General features: G+C 50.4%; 1 long non-coding RNA gene across 1 annotated transcript in view; it reads right to left on the minus strand.

The window, feature by feature from the left end:
* Positions 1-11950, minus strand: part of LOC135050488 (uncharacterized) — a 323425-nt gene extending 311475 nt beyond the window's left edge. The window contains exon 1 of the long non-coding RNA XR_010241622.1: positions 11210-11950. This is a non-coding gene — a long non-coding RNA (uncharacterized LOC135050488). The remainder of the gene's footprint in view (positions 1-11209) is intronic.
* Positions 11951-17491: the final 5541 nt, after the last annotated feature.

The following is a 17491-nucleotide window of genomic DNA, read 5'->3' on the forward strand; positions in this document are numbered from 1 at the left end:
TTTGGAATATTCAGAATCCAGCCGTGTTGTTTTAGCACTTCTTGAGACAGTGCTAATCCCCTCTCTAGCTGTTCTCTGGACCTTGCCCTTATTAGGAGATCGTCCAAGTATGGGATAATTAATACGCCTTTTCTTCGAAGAAGAATCATCATCTCGGCCATTACCTTTGTAAAGACCCGAGGTGCCGTGGACAATCCGAACGGCAGCGTCTGAAACTGATAGTGACAGTTTTGTACAACGAACCTGAGGTACCCCTGGTGTGAGGGGTAAATTGGAACGTGGAGGTACGCATCCTTGATGTCCAAGGACACCATAAAGTCCCCTTCTTCCAGGTTCGCTATCACTGCTCTGAGTGACTCCATTTTGAACTTGAACTTCTTTATGTACAGGTTCAAGGATTTCAGATTTAGAATAGGTCTTACCGAGCCGTCCGGCTTCGGTACCACAAATAGAGTGGAATAATACCCCTTTCCCTGTTGTAGAAGAGGTACCTTGACTATCACCTGCTGAGAGTACAGCTTGTGAATGGCTTCCAAAACCGTCTCCCTTTCGGAGGGGGACGTTGGTAAAGCAGACTTCAGGAAACGGCGAGGCGGATCTGTCTCTAGTTCCAACCTGTACCCCTGAGATATTATCTGCAGGATCCAGGGATCTACCTGCGAGTGAGCCCACTGCGCGCTGAAATGCTTGAGACGACCGCCCACCGCCCCCGAGTCCGCTTGAGAAGCCCCAGCGTCATGCTGAGGCTTTTGTAGAAGCGGGGGAGGGCTTCTGTTCCTGGGAAGGAGCTGCCTGTTGGTGTCTCTTCCCCCTTCCTCTGCCTCGTGGCAGATATGAATATCCCTTTGCTCTCTTGTTTTTAAAGGAACGAAAGGACTGCGGTTGAAAAGTCGGTGTCTTTTTCTGTTGGGGAGTAGCTTGAGGTAAAAAGGTGGATTTCCCGGCTGTAGCCGTGGCCACCAAATCTGATAGACCGACTCCAAATAACTCCTCCCCTTTATACGGCAAAACTTCCATATGCCGTTTTGAGTCCGCATCGCCTGACCACTGTCGCGTCCATAAACTTCTTCTGGCCGAAATGGACATAGCACTTACCCGTGATGCCAGTGTGCAGATATCCCTCTGTGCATCACGCATATAAAGAAATGCATCCTTTATTTGCTCTAAAGACAGTAAAACATTGTCCCTATCCAGGGTATCAATATTTTCAATCAGGGACTCTGACCAAACTACTCCAGCACTGCACATCCAGGCTGACGCTATAGCTGGTCGTAGTATAACACCTGTATGTGTGTATATACTTTTTTGGATATTTTCCATCCTCCTATCTGTTGGATCTTTATGTGCGGCCGTCTCAGGAGAGGGTAACGCCACTTGTTTAGATAAGCGTGTGAGCGCCTTATCCACCCTAGGAGGTGTTTCCCAGCGCGCCCTAACCTCTGACGGGAAAGGGTATAAAGCTAATAACTTCTTTGAAATTAGCATCTTTTTATCGGGGGCAACCCACGCTTCATCACATACATCATTTAGTTCTTCTGATTCAGGAAAAACTATAGGTAGTTTTTTCACACCCCACATAATACCCTGTTTAGTGGTACCAGTAGTATCAGCTAAATGTAACGCCTCCTTCATTGCCAAAATCATATAACGTGTGGCCCTACTGGAAAATACGGTTGATTCGTCACCGTCGCCACTGGAATCAGTGCCTGTGTCTGGGTCTGTGTCGACCGACTGAGGCAAAGGGCGTTTTACAGCCCCTGACGGTGTTTGAGGCGCCTGGACAGGCACTAACTGATTGTCCGGCCGTCTCATGTCGACAAACGACTGCTTTAGCGTGTTGACACTATCCCGTAATTCCATAAATAAAGGCATCCATTCTGGTGTCGACCCCCTAGGAGGTGACATCCCCATATTTGGCAATTGCTCCGCCTCCACACCAATATCGTCCTCATACATGTCGACACACACGTACCGACACACAGCAGACACACAGGGAATGCTCTTAACGAAGACAGGACCCCACTAGCCCTTTGGGGAGACAGAGGGAGAGTTTGCCAGCACACACCAAAAGCGCTATATATGACAGGGATAGCCTTATAATAAGTGCTCCCTGTATAGCTGCTTTTATATATAATTTTTGCCACTATTTTGCCCCCCCTCTCTTGTTTTACCCTGTTTCTGTAGTACAGTGCAGGGGAGAGACCTGGGAGCCGTCCTGACCAGCGGAGCTGTGTAAGGAAAATGGCGCTGTGTGCTGAGGAGATAGGCCCCGCCCCTTTTCCGGCGGGCTCGTCTCCCGCTCTTTAGTGTATTCTGGCAGGGGTTAAATATCTCCATATAGCCCCGGAGGCTATATGTGAGGTATTTTTTAGCCAAATAGGTTTTCATTTGCCTTCCAGGGCGCTCCCCTCCCAGCGCCCTGCACCCTCAGTGACTGCCGTGTGAAGTGTGCTGAGAGGAAAATGGCGCACAGCTGCAGTGCTGTGCGCTACCTTTAGAAGACTGAGGAGTCTTCTGCCGCCGATTCTGGACCTCTTCATGTTTCAGCATCTGCAAGGGGGCCGGCGGCGAGGCTCCGGTGACCATCCAGGCTGTACCTGTGATCGTCCCTCTGGAGCTGATGTCCAGTAGCCAAGAAGCCAATCCATCCTGCACGCAGGTGAGTTCACTTCTTCTCCCCTAAGTCCCTCGTTGCAGTGATCCTGTTGCCAGCAGGACTCACTGTAAAATAAAAAACCTAAGCTAAACTTTCTCTAAGCAGCTCTTTAGGAGAGCCACCTAGATTGCACCCTTCTCGGCCGGGCACAAAAATCTAACTGGCTTGGAGGAGGGTCATAGGGGGAGGAGCCAGTGCACACCACCTGATCGGAAAGCTTTACTTTTGTGCCCTGTCTCCTGCGGAGCCGCTATTCCCCATGGTCCTTTCAGGAACCCCAGCATCCACTAGGACGATAGAGAAATATTGATACCCTAGACAGGGACACTATATTGCTAACCGTAGAGCATATTAAAGACGCAGTCTTATACATGAGAGATGCACAGAGGGATATTTGCCGGCTGGCATCTAAAATAAGTGCAATGTCCATTTCTGCCAGGAGAGGGTTATGGACTCGGCAGTGGACAGGTGATGCAGATTCTAAAAGGCACATGGAAGTTTTGCCTTATAAGGGTGAGGAGTTGTTCGGGGATGGTCTCTCGGACCTCGTTTCCACAGCAACAGCTGGGAAGTCTACATTTTTACCCCATGTTCCCTCACAGCCAAAGAAAGCACCATATTATCAGGTACAGTCCTTTCGGCCCAATAAGGGCAAGCGGGTTAAAGGCGCGTCCTTTCTGCCCAGAGGCAGAGGTAGAGGGAAAAAGCTGCAGCATACAGCCAGTTCCCAGGAGCAAAAGTCCTCCCCCGCTTCCTCCAAGTCCACCGCATGACGCTGGGGCTCCACAGGCGTAGCCAGGTACGGTGGGGGCCCATCTCAAAAACTTCAGCAATCAGTGGGCTCGCTCACGGGTGGATCCCTGGATCCTTCAAGTAGTATCTCAGGGGTACAAACTGGAATTAGAGACGTCTCCCCCCCGCCGTTTCCTCAAATCTGCCTTACCAACAACTCCCTCAGGCAGGGAGGCAGTGTTAGAGGCAATTCACAAGCTGTATTACCAGCAGGTGATAGTCAAAGTGCCCCTACTTCAACAAGGACGGGGTTACTATTCCACAATGTTTGTGGTACCGAAACCGGACGGTTCGGTGAGACCCATTTTAAATTTGAAATCCTTGAACACATATATAAAAAAATTCAAGTTCAAGATGGAATCGCTCAGGGCGGTTATTGCAAGCCTGGACGAGGGGGATTACATGGTATCACTGGACATCAAGGATGCTTACCTGCATGTCCCCATTTACCATCCTCACCAGGAGTACCTCAGATTTGTGGTACAGGATTGTCATTACCAATTCCAGACATTGCAGTTTGGTCTATCCACGGCTCCGAGGGTATTTACCAAGGTAATGGCCGAAATGATGATACTCCTTCGAAAGAAGGGAGTTTTAATTATCCCGTACTTGGACGATCTCCTGATAAAGGCGAGGTCCAGGGAGCAGTTGTTGGTCGGGGTAGCACTATCTCGGGAGGTGCTACAACAGCACGGCTGGATTCTAAATATTCCAAAGTCACAGCTGGTCCCTACGACACGTCTACTGTTCCTGGGGATGGTTCTGGACACAGAACAGAAAAAAGTGTTTCTCCCGGAGGAGAAGGCCAAGGAGCTGTCATCTCTAGTCAGAGGCCTCCTAAAACCAAAACAGGTGTCGGTGCATCACTGCACGCGGATCCTGGGAAAGATGGTAGCTTCCTACGAAGCAATTCCATTCGGCAGGTTCCATGCAAGAACCTTTCAGTGGGACCTGTTGGACAAGTGGTCCGGATCGCATCTTCAGATGCATCGGCTGATAACCCTGTTTTCAAGGACCAGGGTGTCTCTGCTGTGGTGGCTGCAAAGTGCTCATCTTCAAGAGGGCCGCAGATTCGGCATACAGGACTGGGTCCTGGTGACCACGGATGCCAGCCTTCGGGGCTGGGGGGCAGTCACACAGGGAAGAAACTTCCAAGGACTATGGTCAAGTCAGGAGGCTTCCCTACACATAAATATTCTGGAACTAAGGGCCATTTTCAATGCTCTAAGTCAGGCAAAACCCCTGCTTCAAAACCAGCCGGTACTGATCCAGTCAGACAACATCACGGCAGTCGCCCATGTAAACCGACTGGGCGGCACAAGAAGCAGGACGGCGATGGCAGAAGCCACAAGGATTCTCCGATGGGCGGAAAATCACGTGTTAGCACTGTCAGCAGTGTTCATTCCGGGAGTGGACAACTGGGAAGCAGACTTCCTCAGCAGACACGACCTCCACCCGGGAGAGTGGGGACTTCATCCGGAAGTCTTCCAACTGATTGCAAACCGTTGGGAAAAGCCACAGGTGGACATGATGGCGTCCCGCCTAAACAAAAAGCTAGAAAGATATTGCGCCAGGTCGAGAGACCCTCAGGCGATAGCTGTGGATGCTCTAGTGACACCGTGGGTGTACCGGTCGGTTTATGTGTTCCCTCCTCTTCCTCTCATACCAAAGGTACTGAGGATAATAAGGAGAAGAGGAGTAAGAACTATACTCATTGTTCCGGATTGGCCAAGAAGAGCTTGGTACCCGGAACTTCAAGAAATGATCTCAGAGGACCCATGGCCTCTGCCGCTCAGACAGGACCTGCTGCAGCAGGGGTCCTGTCTGTTCCAAGACTTACCGCGGCTGCGTTTGACGGCATGGCTGTTGAACACCGGATCCTGAAGGAAAAGGGCATTCCGGAGGAAGTCATTCCTACGCTGATTAAAAAGCTAGGAAAGAAGTAACCGCAAACCATTATCACCGCATTTGGCGAAAATATGTTGCGTGGTGTGAGGCCAGGAAGGCCCCAACGGAGGAATTTCAGCTGGGCCGTTTTCTGCACTTCCTACAGTCAGGGGTGACTATGGGCCTCAAATTGGGTTCCATTAAGGTCCAGATTTCGGCTCTATCGATTTTCTTCCAGAGAGAACTGGCTTCACTACCTGAAGTTCAGACTTTTGTTAAGGGAGTGCTGCATATTCAGCCCCCTTTTGTGCCTCCAGTGGCACCTTGGGATCTCAACGTGGTGTTGGATTTCCTAAGGTCACATTGGTTTGAGCCACTTAAAACCGTGGAATTGAAATATCTCACGTGGAAAGTGGTCATGTTGTTGGCCTTGGCCTCGGCCAGGCGTGTATCAGAATTGGCGGCTTTGTCATGTAAAAGCCCTTATCTGATTTTCCATATGAATAGGGCAGAATTGAGGACTCGTCCCCAGTTTCTCCCTAAGGTGGTATCAGCTTTTCATCTGAACCAACCTATCATGGTGCCTGCGGCTACAAAAGACTTGGAGGCTTCCAAGTTGTTGGACGTAGTCAGGGCCCTGAAAATTTATGTTTCCAGGACAGCTGGAGTCAGAAAGACTGACTCGCTATTTATCTTGTATGCGCCCAACAGGTTGGGTGCACCTGCTTCAAAGCAGACTATTGCTCGCTGGATCTGTAGTACGATTCAGCTTGCACATTCTGCGGCTGGACTGCCGCATCCTAAATCAGTAAAAGCCCATTCCACGAGGAAGGTGGTCTCTTCTTGGGCGGCTGCCCGAGGGGTCTCAGCTCTACAACTTTGCGGAGCAGCTACTTGGTCGGGGTCAAACACATTTGCTAAATTCTACAAGTTTGACACCCTGGCTAAGGAGGACCTAGAGTTTGCCCATTCGGTGCTGCAGAGTCATCCGCACTCTCCCGCCCGTTTGGGAGCTTTGGTATAATCCCCATGGTCCTTACGAAGTCCCAGCATCCACTTAGGACGTCAGAGAAAATAAGAATTTACTCACCGGTAATTCTATTTCTCGTAGTCCGTAGTGGATGCTGGGCGCCCATCCCAAGTGCGGATTGTCTGCAATACTTGTATATAGTTATTGTTTAACTAAAGGGTTATTGTTGAGCCATCTGTTGAGAGGCTCAGTTGTTGTCATACTGTTAACTGGGTATTGTATCACGAGTTATACGGTGTGATTGGTGTGGCTGGTATGAGTCTTACCCGGGATTCAAAATCCTTCCTTATTGTGTCAGCTCTTCCGGGCACAGTATCCTAACTGAAGTCTGGAGGAGGGTCATAGTGGGAGGAGCCAGTGCACACCAGTTAGACCAAAAACTTTCTTTTAGTTGTGCCCAGTCTCCTGCGGAGCCGCTATTCCCCATGGTCCTTACGGAGTCCCAGCATCCACTACGGACTACGAGAAATAGAATTACCGGTGAGTAAATTCTTATTATTAATATTTTCCTTGATTTATATGGCGGCACAAGGGATCCGCAGCGCCCATAACACAGTACATAATAAAATCAGCAAACCTTGAAAAGCACAGTTATACTACAGGACAAAATAGGACAGGTTTTGAAAAGCCGGTGTTAGGTGCCATCAAAGGGAGTATGGAGTATAAGATAGTGTAAATAATAAAAGAAAAGGAACATGAGGAAAGAAGTCCCGGCTCCTGCGACCTTTCTGCCTCATCTTACTTCAACAGGGTTTGTACATGATTGTTTTTTTGTCTATTCCTGATTGTCTAATGATTTTAAATCAAGCAAAACCACGAACCTAAAACAAAATAGGGTCTTCCGTTAAGCTTAATATTTGTTGTGGCTTTTGTTACAAACATATGTGTGTTCATTTTTGACAAACAGAATAATAAATGCAATGCTATATGCAGGGCCGGTGCTAGGGTGTTCGGCGCCTTCCTGCAACCTATCAATTTTGCGCCTTTCTACAAATACAAATGTGACCGATCTCATCCTCAGAGCTGTAACTAGACATTTAGGTGCCCCCCCCCCCCCTCAAGATCCATCAATATACAGTCATAAAAAAAATTACCTAAAGTATAGGGGCGTAAAATAATTATGATGCACAGTAGTCTCCATTATTCAAAATTACACCACACAATAGTACCACTTATATACATTACATAAGGTAGTGCCCTTTATATTCATTATGCCAGATACAGCCCCCTTTTACATATTGCACCAGGTAGAGCCAGTCACACATTATTCCAGGTAGAGTTCCCTTTTACACTGAGCCAGGTAGAGTTCCCTTTTACACATGCCACTTCACATTACACAGCGCAGTAGTGTCCATTAGTCACATTACACCGCACAATAATGTCCGTTAGTCACATTACACCGCACAGTAGTGTCCGTTAGTCACATTACACCGCACAGTAGTGTCCATTAGTCACATTACACCGCACAATAGTGTCCGTTAGTCACATTACACCGCACAATAGTGTCCGTTAGTCACATTACACTGTACAGTAGTGTCCGTTAGTCACATTACACCGCACAGTAGTGTCCGTTAGTCACATTACACCGCACAGTAGTGTCCGTTAGTCACATTACACAGCACAGTAGTGTCCGTTAGTCACATTACACCGCACAGTAGTGTCCGTTAGTCACATTACACTGCACAGTAGTGTCAGTTAGTCACATTACACCGCACAGTAGTGTCCGTTAGTCACATTACACCGCATAGTAGTGTCCGCTAGTCAAATTACACTGCACAGTAGTGTCCGTTAGTCACATTACACTGCACAGTAGTGTCTGTTAGTCACATTACACCATACAGTAGTGTCCGTTAGTCACATTACACAGCACAGTAGTCTTTGTTAGTCACATTACACAGCACAGTAGTGTCCGTTAGTCACATTACACAGCACAGTAGTGTCAGTTAGTCACATTACACAGCACAGTAGTGTCCGTTAGTCACATTACACTGCACAGTAGTGTCTGTTAGTCACATTATACCATACAGTAGTGTCCGTTAGTCACATTACACAGCACAGTAGTGTCCGTTAGTCACATTACACAGCACAGCAGGGACGTGCAGTCAGGGGAGGCAGTGCCTCCCCTGTCATTAATGAGTAAAATAATACAAAGAAGATACTTATGACACATAAGTATCTTCTTTATTATTTTATCTATCATTAATGTGTGTGAAAATCAGTTTGGGAGGCACCGATCGTGGTGCCTCCCGTAGTGATTAGGAAAGGTATGGGGAGCGGGGGGCGGACGCGGGCGGGGCCTAGCAATGGGCAGGAAAAGCCCATTGAAATAACATGGGAAAGCGGCACCATTAGTGGTGCCGCTTTCCTACAGGGACGTGCTTTCAACCTATGAAAGCACGTCCTTGTGAGTGAAGGCACAGTGATTGGCCAGCGGATCCGTCACTGAATCCGCTGTCAATCACTGTGTGGGCGTCGGTACCAGCGGAAGTGCGGGCGGCGGAGATGCGGGATGCGGTGGGCCGGGCGGCGGAGGTGCTGGCGGCGGAGAGGCGGGCGGCGGTAGCGGCGGCGGGACGCGGCATTCAGACCCCTTGTGCAGAGTTTGGCAGCGGAAGCGGTACCCATTTCAAAAATGGCGCCTCAGCGTCATTTTTGAAATTCAAGATGCCCGCTGCGAGCCAATCATGGCTCGCCGCGTCATCGCCCCGCCCCCTCCCGCTGACTTATATAAGTCAGCGCGAGGCAGCGGCTGTCACAGTCCTACGGTGGAGGAGGAGCGGAGAAGAGCTCCTGAAGATGCCGTGGAAGTCCTGGATGGGCGGCGGCTATGCAAAAGAGCTTAGCAGCCGCCGCCCACCAGGTGAAGATGCTGGAAGTCCTGGGAAGGCGGCGGCCATGCAAAAGAGCTTAAAGGCCGCCGCCTCCCAGGTGAAGACGTCGTGGAAGTCCTGGATGGGCGGCGGCTATGCAAAAGAGCTTAGCAGCCGCCGCCCACCAGGTGAAGACGCCAGAGGAAGACCCCAGAAGCCCTGGGGAGGTGGCGCCCCCCCAGGTGAAGACGCCAGAAGCCCTGGGAAGGCGGCGGCCATGCAAAAGAGCTTAAAGGCCGCCGCCCCCAGGTGAAGACCCAGTTTAATAAAGGATTTTTTAAAGCATGTGTCGTTTTTTTTTCAATATTTTCTTTACAGGTGCCAGCGGGCCCTTTATGTCCGGGCATGCTGGCACTTGTGGTTCTCCAAGTGCCAGCATGCTGGGGCAGGCTTGCTAGGACCTGTAGGCCACCTGTAAAGAACAATATTACTATTCTTTGCAGGTGGACTACAGGTGCCAGCGGGCCCTTTATGTCCGGGCATGCTGGCACTTGTGGTTCTCCAAGTGCCAGCATGCTGGGGCAGGCTTGCTGGGATCTGTAGGCCACCTGTAAAGAACAGTATTAGCATACAATGAACCCCGCACCCACCGCCACCAGGGGTGCGGGGCATAGCACTGGGCTATCAGCCCAGTGCTGGTTGTTGCTCGGGAGGGGGGACCCCATTTAGATTTTTTGGGGGCCCCACTTTCCGAGGAATTCCAGCCCTGGGCTGACTGGTTTGGGGGGTGTTTAATGGCATGGCAGGGGGACCCCACACTGAGTGTCTCCACTGCTATGGCATTATCCCGCCTGGCTGGTTCTGCCTGGTGCTGGTTTTAGTGGTGTGGGGGGACTGCACTTTTTTTTTCTCCGGGGGGGGGGATGTTTAGCTGCAGTGCCTCCCCAGGCCCTGACCTCACCGCACGTCACTGCAGCACAGTAGTGTCCGTTAGTCACATTACACAGCACAGTAGTGTCCGTTAGTCACATTACACAGCACAGTAGTGTCCGTTAGTCACATTACACTGCACAGTAGTGTCTGTTAGTCACATTACACCGCACAGTAGTGTCCGTTAGTTACATTACACAGCACAGTAGTGTCCGTTAGTCACATTACACAGCACAGTAGCGCCCGTTAGTCACATTACACCGCACAGTAGCGTCCGTTAGTCACATGACACCGCATAGTAGCGTCCGTTCGTCACATTACACTGCACAGTAGTGTCCGTTAGTTACATTACACTGCACAGTAGTGTCCGGCTGGGCGGTCTTGAGCATGTGCAGAGGTGAACGCAGATCCGGCTGCGTATGCAGCGATCTGCGTTCATCTCTGAATGACCCCCTATGTCAGGCAGTGCCGTAACTAGACATTTTAGCGCTGTGTGCAAGAAACGGCATCGGCGCCCCCCCCCCCCCCACCCCCCTTAACGTAAACCGGTAATATTGCGTGCCGTAGTCGCACGCAAAAAATATATAGGGGCTTGGCTTCACGGGAAAGGGGTGTGGCCACAAAATAATACCAATTCATATAATGGTGCACAGTAGTCTCCATTATTCAAATTAGGTAGAGTCCCCTCCTTACACATTACAGCAGACAGCATCCCCTTTTTACACGTTACGGCAGACAGCGTCCACCTTTTACACATTATGACAGACAGCGTCCCCTTTTACACATTACAGCAGAAAGAGTCCATCTTTTACACGTTACTGCAGGCTCCACCTTTTACACGTTACAGCAGGATAGGTCCCCCTTTTACACATTATGGCAGGCAGAGTCCTCCTTTATCACAGTACGGCAGGCAGATTCTCCCTTACACCTCCCCCTAAGTTAGAGTGTAGTGTAGTGAAGTGTACTGTGGTGTAGTGTACTGTAGTGAAGTGTATTGTAATATACTGTAGTGTACTGTAATGAAGTGTACTGTAATATAGTGAAGTGAAGTGTAGTGTAATATAGTGTAGTATAGTGTAGTGTAGTGTCTGTGTAGGCACTTACGTGCTGTTACCGGCTCCTGACTCCTCCTGTCCACTTCACAGAACTCAGCCGCAACGCTGCCAGGACCTCAGCAGCAGCGGCGGCGGCTTAAGCTGTACACAGGCGGATGGCTTCACAGGGACACGGGTGTGCGGGTGGCGGCTTCAGCAGCAGGACACAGTCATGTGGGCGGCAGCGGCTTCAGCCGGATGTAGGCAGTGCCGCCGTCAGCGGGACGCAGGTGACGCCACCTAAAACAGTGAATCTGCGGCCGTGCGGGTGTGATGCTCAGGAAGGTGTGATCTTGAAAGGGCCCCCCGTCCCCCTCTCTCTCTGTTGTCACTACAATTCTTCTTGGGGGGAGAGTGAAAGTGAGAAACAGAGGTTAACAGGGGAAGAGAGAGAGAAGGAGGGAGAGGAGCAAGAAAGAGGGGGGGGGGGGGGAATCAGGGATAGAAAGTGAGGGTTTCATTGGAAAAGAGGGAATTAGAGAAAGAGAGAGGGTGTCAGGGAGAAATGGATGAGAGGGGAGAGAGAAGCAAGAGGGAGTGTCAGAATAGAGAGAGGAGCAAGATAGAGAGAGAATTATGGAGAGAAAGAGAGAAAGGCTAGGTCAGTCAGAGAGAGAAGAGGGGGGGGGAGATAGGATCCAGCATTAGACAGTTACCCTTGCCAACAACAACACACAGCCACAAGTCTCTGATGGGGGGCGGGCTCTTCACGGCATTAAGCTCCGCCCCCTAAATACCCGCGAATCGCGGCACTGGAGGGGGGGTAGATTGGTTCCAGGATAGAATTATAGAAGTTGGACCCCCTCCCACCCCCTCTCCCCGGCTTGCGTGTATAGAGAGAGGGGAGGGACAGGTCAGCCCACAGAGACCAATCATACCCGGCACAGGATTGGGAAGGGGAAAGGTCCTCTGGTGGACCGGACGGGACGGCCATCTCACCTCCTCCTCACTAATTAAGTTCCGTCGGCCTGCCAGCGTGAGCGCACTAAATGAGTCAGGCTGACTCATTAGTACTTGGCTGCCTTGTATTATGCTGCGGGTACTTCTGCAGCTTGCTCTGCTCCTGCTGTCTGTGCTGCAGCGTGATCTGAGCTGAGAGCTCTGATCACAGCTGGCAGCCAGAGCGGAGCCGCCGTCCTCCCGTCAGCTGCACACAACCAATCATCTGTCCGCTCGGCTCAGCTACAACTTCAGCGAGAGAGGGAGGGAGTCGGCGCTCCTCTCCTTGGGCAGAGCTGGCAGATGGCAGGTACTGGCCATTCCAATTTGGGAGGAGGTGAGGTGGCCTTCCGGTCCGCCAGAGGAGAGAACCTTTCCCCTTCCACAGTAAATGGCTGCGCTGGCTGGTGGGCGGCAGTGTTGAGTGGCCCAGCGGGTGCCTGCAGAGATTTTTCCGCCTCACAGCGAATGCGCTGTGTGCGGTGCCCCTCTTGCCCATACCTAGTTACGGCCCTGATGTCAGGTACAGCCTTCATTCCCTCCACAGTGTGGCCCCGGTACCTGCAGGAGGTCCCGGCTCGGGCGCTGCTCCTCCTCTCCCTTCTTCTCCGGTTTCTCGCAGGCTCCGTTACTCCACTGGCTCTGTAGGATGTTGTCTGTGACCGCGAGAGGGGGCGGGAGCGGGTGCTAATTACCCGGGCCTGGGACTGATGGAAGGGGCCCGGGGGGGCCCTGGTCCCCTGCACTCCCAACCCCCTCCCACCTTACTGGGCAGCAGCAGCTCTCATCTTGGCAGCACAGCTGCAGTGTGCTGTGCTGCAGTGGGGCTGAGAGGCTGCTGCTAATGTTATTGTTCCTGTATGGGTGGATGGGGGTATTGTGATCACAGTGATCACAGTCCCCCCTTGAATTGACCCTGGCTGAAGGGCTCAGGGGCTGAGTGCTGGGGTCTCAGGGAGCAGAGACTACACCTACCCTGCTCTGAACAGCAAACACTTAAAAAAAAAACGATTTTGTTTTCATAAAGGGGCGTGGCCACGGCTCCCGCGATTAGGCCACGTCCCCAACCCTCTAGGCATTTGGTGTCGGGATGGCAGCTGCAGCTGCGCTGTGTGTAGGCTGTGGGTGGCCACACACTGCGTGCACACTTTCTGGGGAGGAGGAGGAGGGGGAGCCGCGCTGCAAGCTGCCAGCTCCGCTTCCTGTCATCCAGGGTGACAGGTGCAGCGGCAGCTGGCAGCAGTAAGGGATGCAGAGCAGGGAGAGGCTGAGCGCCTCCTCAGTTTGGCGCCTCCGTGCACTGCATCCCTTTGCTGAGCGGCTAGCGCCGGCTCTGGCTATATGATAGAAGTATAAAATACATGTTGCATATTACTACAATGTTGTATCATTATACCACACACAGATGATGACAGCATGCCCACGGACCAGCAGACACTGCAAACTGATGCCACGTTTGTTCTGGATCTCCGCCCATTACAGACAACGCCACCTAGCACGGTACCTATGGCCCCGCCTCCACAACAAACAAGTCTGCAACCAATAATGAGCCCAAGTACACCACTGGCTCAAACTGAAGAGCAGACATTTTGGGCCAGCTGGGCAAACCAACAGAGGCTCAATTCAGAGTGTCTCCAAAGACAAAATCAGCTGCTGGCAAGTCTGCCACATTACATGCCACGCATAAGTCGAAATCTCAGCAGAGAACATTTGGAAACCAGTCGTGTTGCGACTTGTCTGGAGCAAATGCGGGCAGAAAACAGCACCATGATGACCACTTTACAGAGAATTCTGGATGAACAAATGAGGCAACACCAAAACTACCTGCATCTCCTTGAAAGGAACAATGGCCCTCATTCCGAGTTGATCGGTCGCAAGGCGAATTTAGCAAAGTTACACACGCTAAGCCGCCGCCTACTGGGAGTGAATCTTAGCTTCTTAAAATTGCGACCGATGTATTCGCAATATTGCGATTACTAACTACTTAGCAGTTTCAGAGTAGCTCCAGACTTACTCTGCCTGTGCGATCATTTCAGTGCTTGTCGTTCCTGGTTGACGTCACAAACACACCCAGCGTTCGCCCAGGCACTCCCACCGTTTCTCCGGCCACTCCTGCGTTTTTTCCGGAAACGGTAGCGTTTTCAGCCACACGCCCCTGAAACGCCGTGTTTCCGCCCAGTAACACCCATTTCCTGTCAATCACATTACGATCGCCGGAGCGAAGAAAAAGCCGTGAGTAAAAATACTTTCTTCATAGTAAAGTTACTTGGCGCAGTCGCAGTGCGAACATTGCGCATGCGTACTAAGCGGATTTTCACTGCGATGCGATGAAAAAGAACGAGCGAACAACTCGGAATGAGGGCCAATAGCCTTACAGAAAGTCTGGGTAGAATTATAGACAATAACACGGCCTCCAATAATCAATTAAATGCTACACTCAGTAACCTAAGCCACAACATAAGTGTTTTACACTCCCAACAAGTGAGCACTAGCTCAGGAACTACAACCCCAATAAATACCCCAGTGACCTCCCCAATAAAGAGGTCAAGCAGATCAAGACCTCATGTCCCTGGCCCCACCTCTGAAGCCTCCAAGGCTAGACGTAAAAAATAAAGCCAGCCTCTGCAGATGGCAGATGCGTAAGTGGGGTTAACACTGTCTGTTGACGTTTGCAATGTACACACTTTCTCACTTTAATAAACATATTTGTGGTTTAAACATAAAAATGTTGTGGAAAATCGTTATTTCTTCCATTTCTGAGGGTGAGATGTTAATCTTGTACTTATTGACCTTTTAAAGTATCACAATTATATGTGTAATTTTTTGTGAGGGTGCAACACATGTAAACCCGCTTTTCAAAAGCAGGTCTATTTTTTCCTCGTATTTTTTTACGATTCTATCTTTAACACGAACGTAATGGACCTTTCACGGTGAAAAATACAAATACGAATTCTTCGTAAATTACCGAGTTGTATAAAATAACAGGCGTATTTCACCGATGGTATATTCATTCGTACTTTTTTTTTTTTTGACTTCCAAAAAAATACGAATGCCCTCATCACTGCCGAGATTTCAGTTTAGTAAATTCCCGAGATGACACTTTGAAGAAAAAACACCAAATCGGTCAAAATCGGGAGCTTAGTAAATATACCCCTTGTATATAACACATGTAACTGTGACAGGGAAGGTGGCCACTCTCAGCTCTGGGCCCCATAGCAGCTGCACTCCCTGCACCTATGGTAGCTACACCCTTGTATATAACACATGTAACTGTGACAGGGAAGAAGGCCCGTCTCAGCTCTGGGCCCCATAGCAGCTGCACTCCCTGCACCTATGGTAGCTACACCCTTGTATATATAACACATGTAACTGTGACAGGGAAGAAGGCCCCTCTCAGCTCTGGGCCCCATAGCAGCTGCACTCCCTGCACCTATGGTAGCTACACCCTTGTATATAACACATGTAACTGTGACAGGGAAGGTGGCCCCTCTCAGCTCAGGGCCCCATAGCAGCTGCACTCCCTGCACCTATGGTAGCTACACCCTTGTATATAACACATGTAACTGTGACAGGGAAGGTGGCCCCTCTCAGCTCTGGGCCCCATAGCAGCTGCACTCCCTGCACCTATGGTAGCTACACCCTTGTATATAACACATGTAACAGTGACAGAGAAGGTGGCCCCTCTCAGCTCTGGGCCCCATAGCAGCTGCACTCCCTGCACCTATGGTAGCTACACCCTGTATATAACACATGTAACTGTGACAGGGAAGGTGGCCCCTCTCAGCTCTGGGCCCCATAGCAGCTGCACTCCCTGCACCTATGGTAGCTGCACCCTGTATATAACACATGTAACTGTGACAGGGAAGGTGGCCCCTCTCAGCTCTGGGCCCCATAGCAGCTGCACTCCCTGCACCTATGGTAGCTACACCCTTGCCTTAACACCTGGACTGTTAGGGTGCCTTGAGGTGCGATGTTTGGGAACCTCTGCTACAGTCCGATATTTCTATGCCTGGAATTTCCATTGGAGACATCAGGTTCGTCTCCATTTCCAGGATGACAAGCCTACTGTAAAGGTCTATTCATGAAGCAGTGAAACGGGTGGAGAAGTGAGCCAGTGGAGAAGTTGCCCGTGGCAACCAATCAGCATTGAAGTAACATTTGTGATTTACACACTATACAATTGTATGGAGCAGCTGACTTCACCACTGGCTCACTTCTCCACACTTTTCACTGCTTCGTGAATATAAATATATATAATATATATAATATATATATATTATAATATAAAGATGACGGCAGTACTTGCATTGCCATCTTACGTCTGGAACAGACAGAAACCATAAAAAAGAGGTATCTGGGGAAGACACAAACAAAACGTAGCGGAGCTGCTGTATATTTTCAGACAACTCGAATGCAGAAAGATAACAAGCTGCGGGGATTAATGACTGACAACAGACTTCCACGGAGGTAGAGAACAGCTCTCAGACCATCATTAAATTACTATATCAGCATATTTTGTGATCCCGAAGGCGCACACAGCACTTCCTAATTATGTAGCAACTATAATACAGTACAAACATCCAGGCACGCGGCATGGCGGTCTCCCCAGGGCTATCGCCCGTCTTGTCTTCTGCTCACACAGATCTCGTATGTGGATAACACAACAACCGCAGAACTGGAAAACAAAAATCAGGTTCAATTCATCCGCTTGATTAAAATGCGCCGCTGTCCCAGAGATTTCCATCTCATGTTATGAACCAATAACCGCGCTCGCAGTCATTTCACTGGCAAATTTGATGTTTCCAATGTCAGATATTAAATCAATTTTAACATGACAGTAAAAAAAAAAAACCTAATCCGCGTTTAAGTGAAAACAGCGGCGGGTACTTTCCTTTTGTTCAATTTTTTATGGTCACGGGGGGTCATTCCGACCCGACGCTCGCTGCAGTTTGTCGCAGCGCAGCAATCGGGTCGGTACTGCGCCGGCGCATGGCAGCTTTGGTTACCTAGCAATTGCCTCTAAGACAGAGGCGGTCGCTAGGCGGGAGGGGGCTGAACGGCGGCATTAAGCCGCAATTTAGGGGGAGCGTTCCGGCCAACGCAGGCGTGGCCGGACCATTGGGGGGGCGAGCCGCGGCGGCTTCGCGACGAGCAACTCCCGGCCAGCCGCAGGAGCTGCGTTGGCTGGGAGTTACTCCTCAAATACAAAGAAATCGCCGCTGTGCGATGCTTTTGTATTTGTGCGAGGGGGGTGGGGGGGGGCGGCACTGACATGCGGGGCGGACTAGCCCTGTGCTGGGCGTCCCCCCGCATGTCTGAGTTTACGATTGTAGCTGTGCTAAACTTAGCACAG

The sequence above is a fragment of the Pseudophryne corroboree genome, chromosome 2 (genome assembly GCF_028390025.1).
Source record: "Pseudophryne corroboree isolate aPseCor3 chromosome 2, aPseCor3.hap2, whole genome shotgun sequence".
NCBI lineage: Eukaryota > Metazoa > Chordata > Amphibia > Anura > Myobatrachidae > Pseudophryne > Pseudophryne corroboree.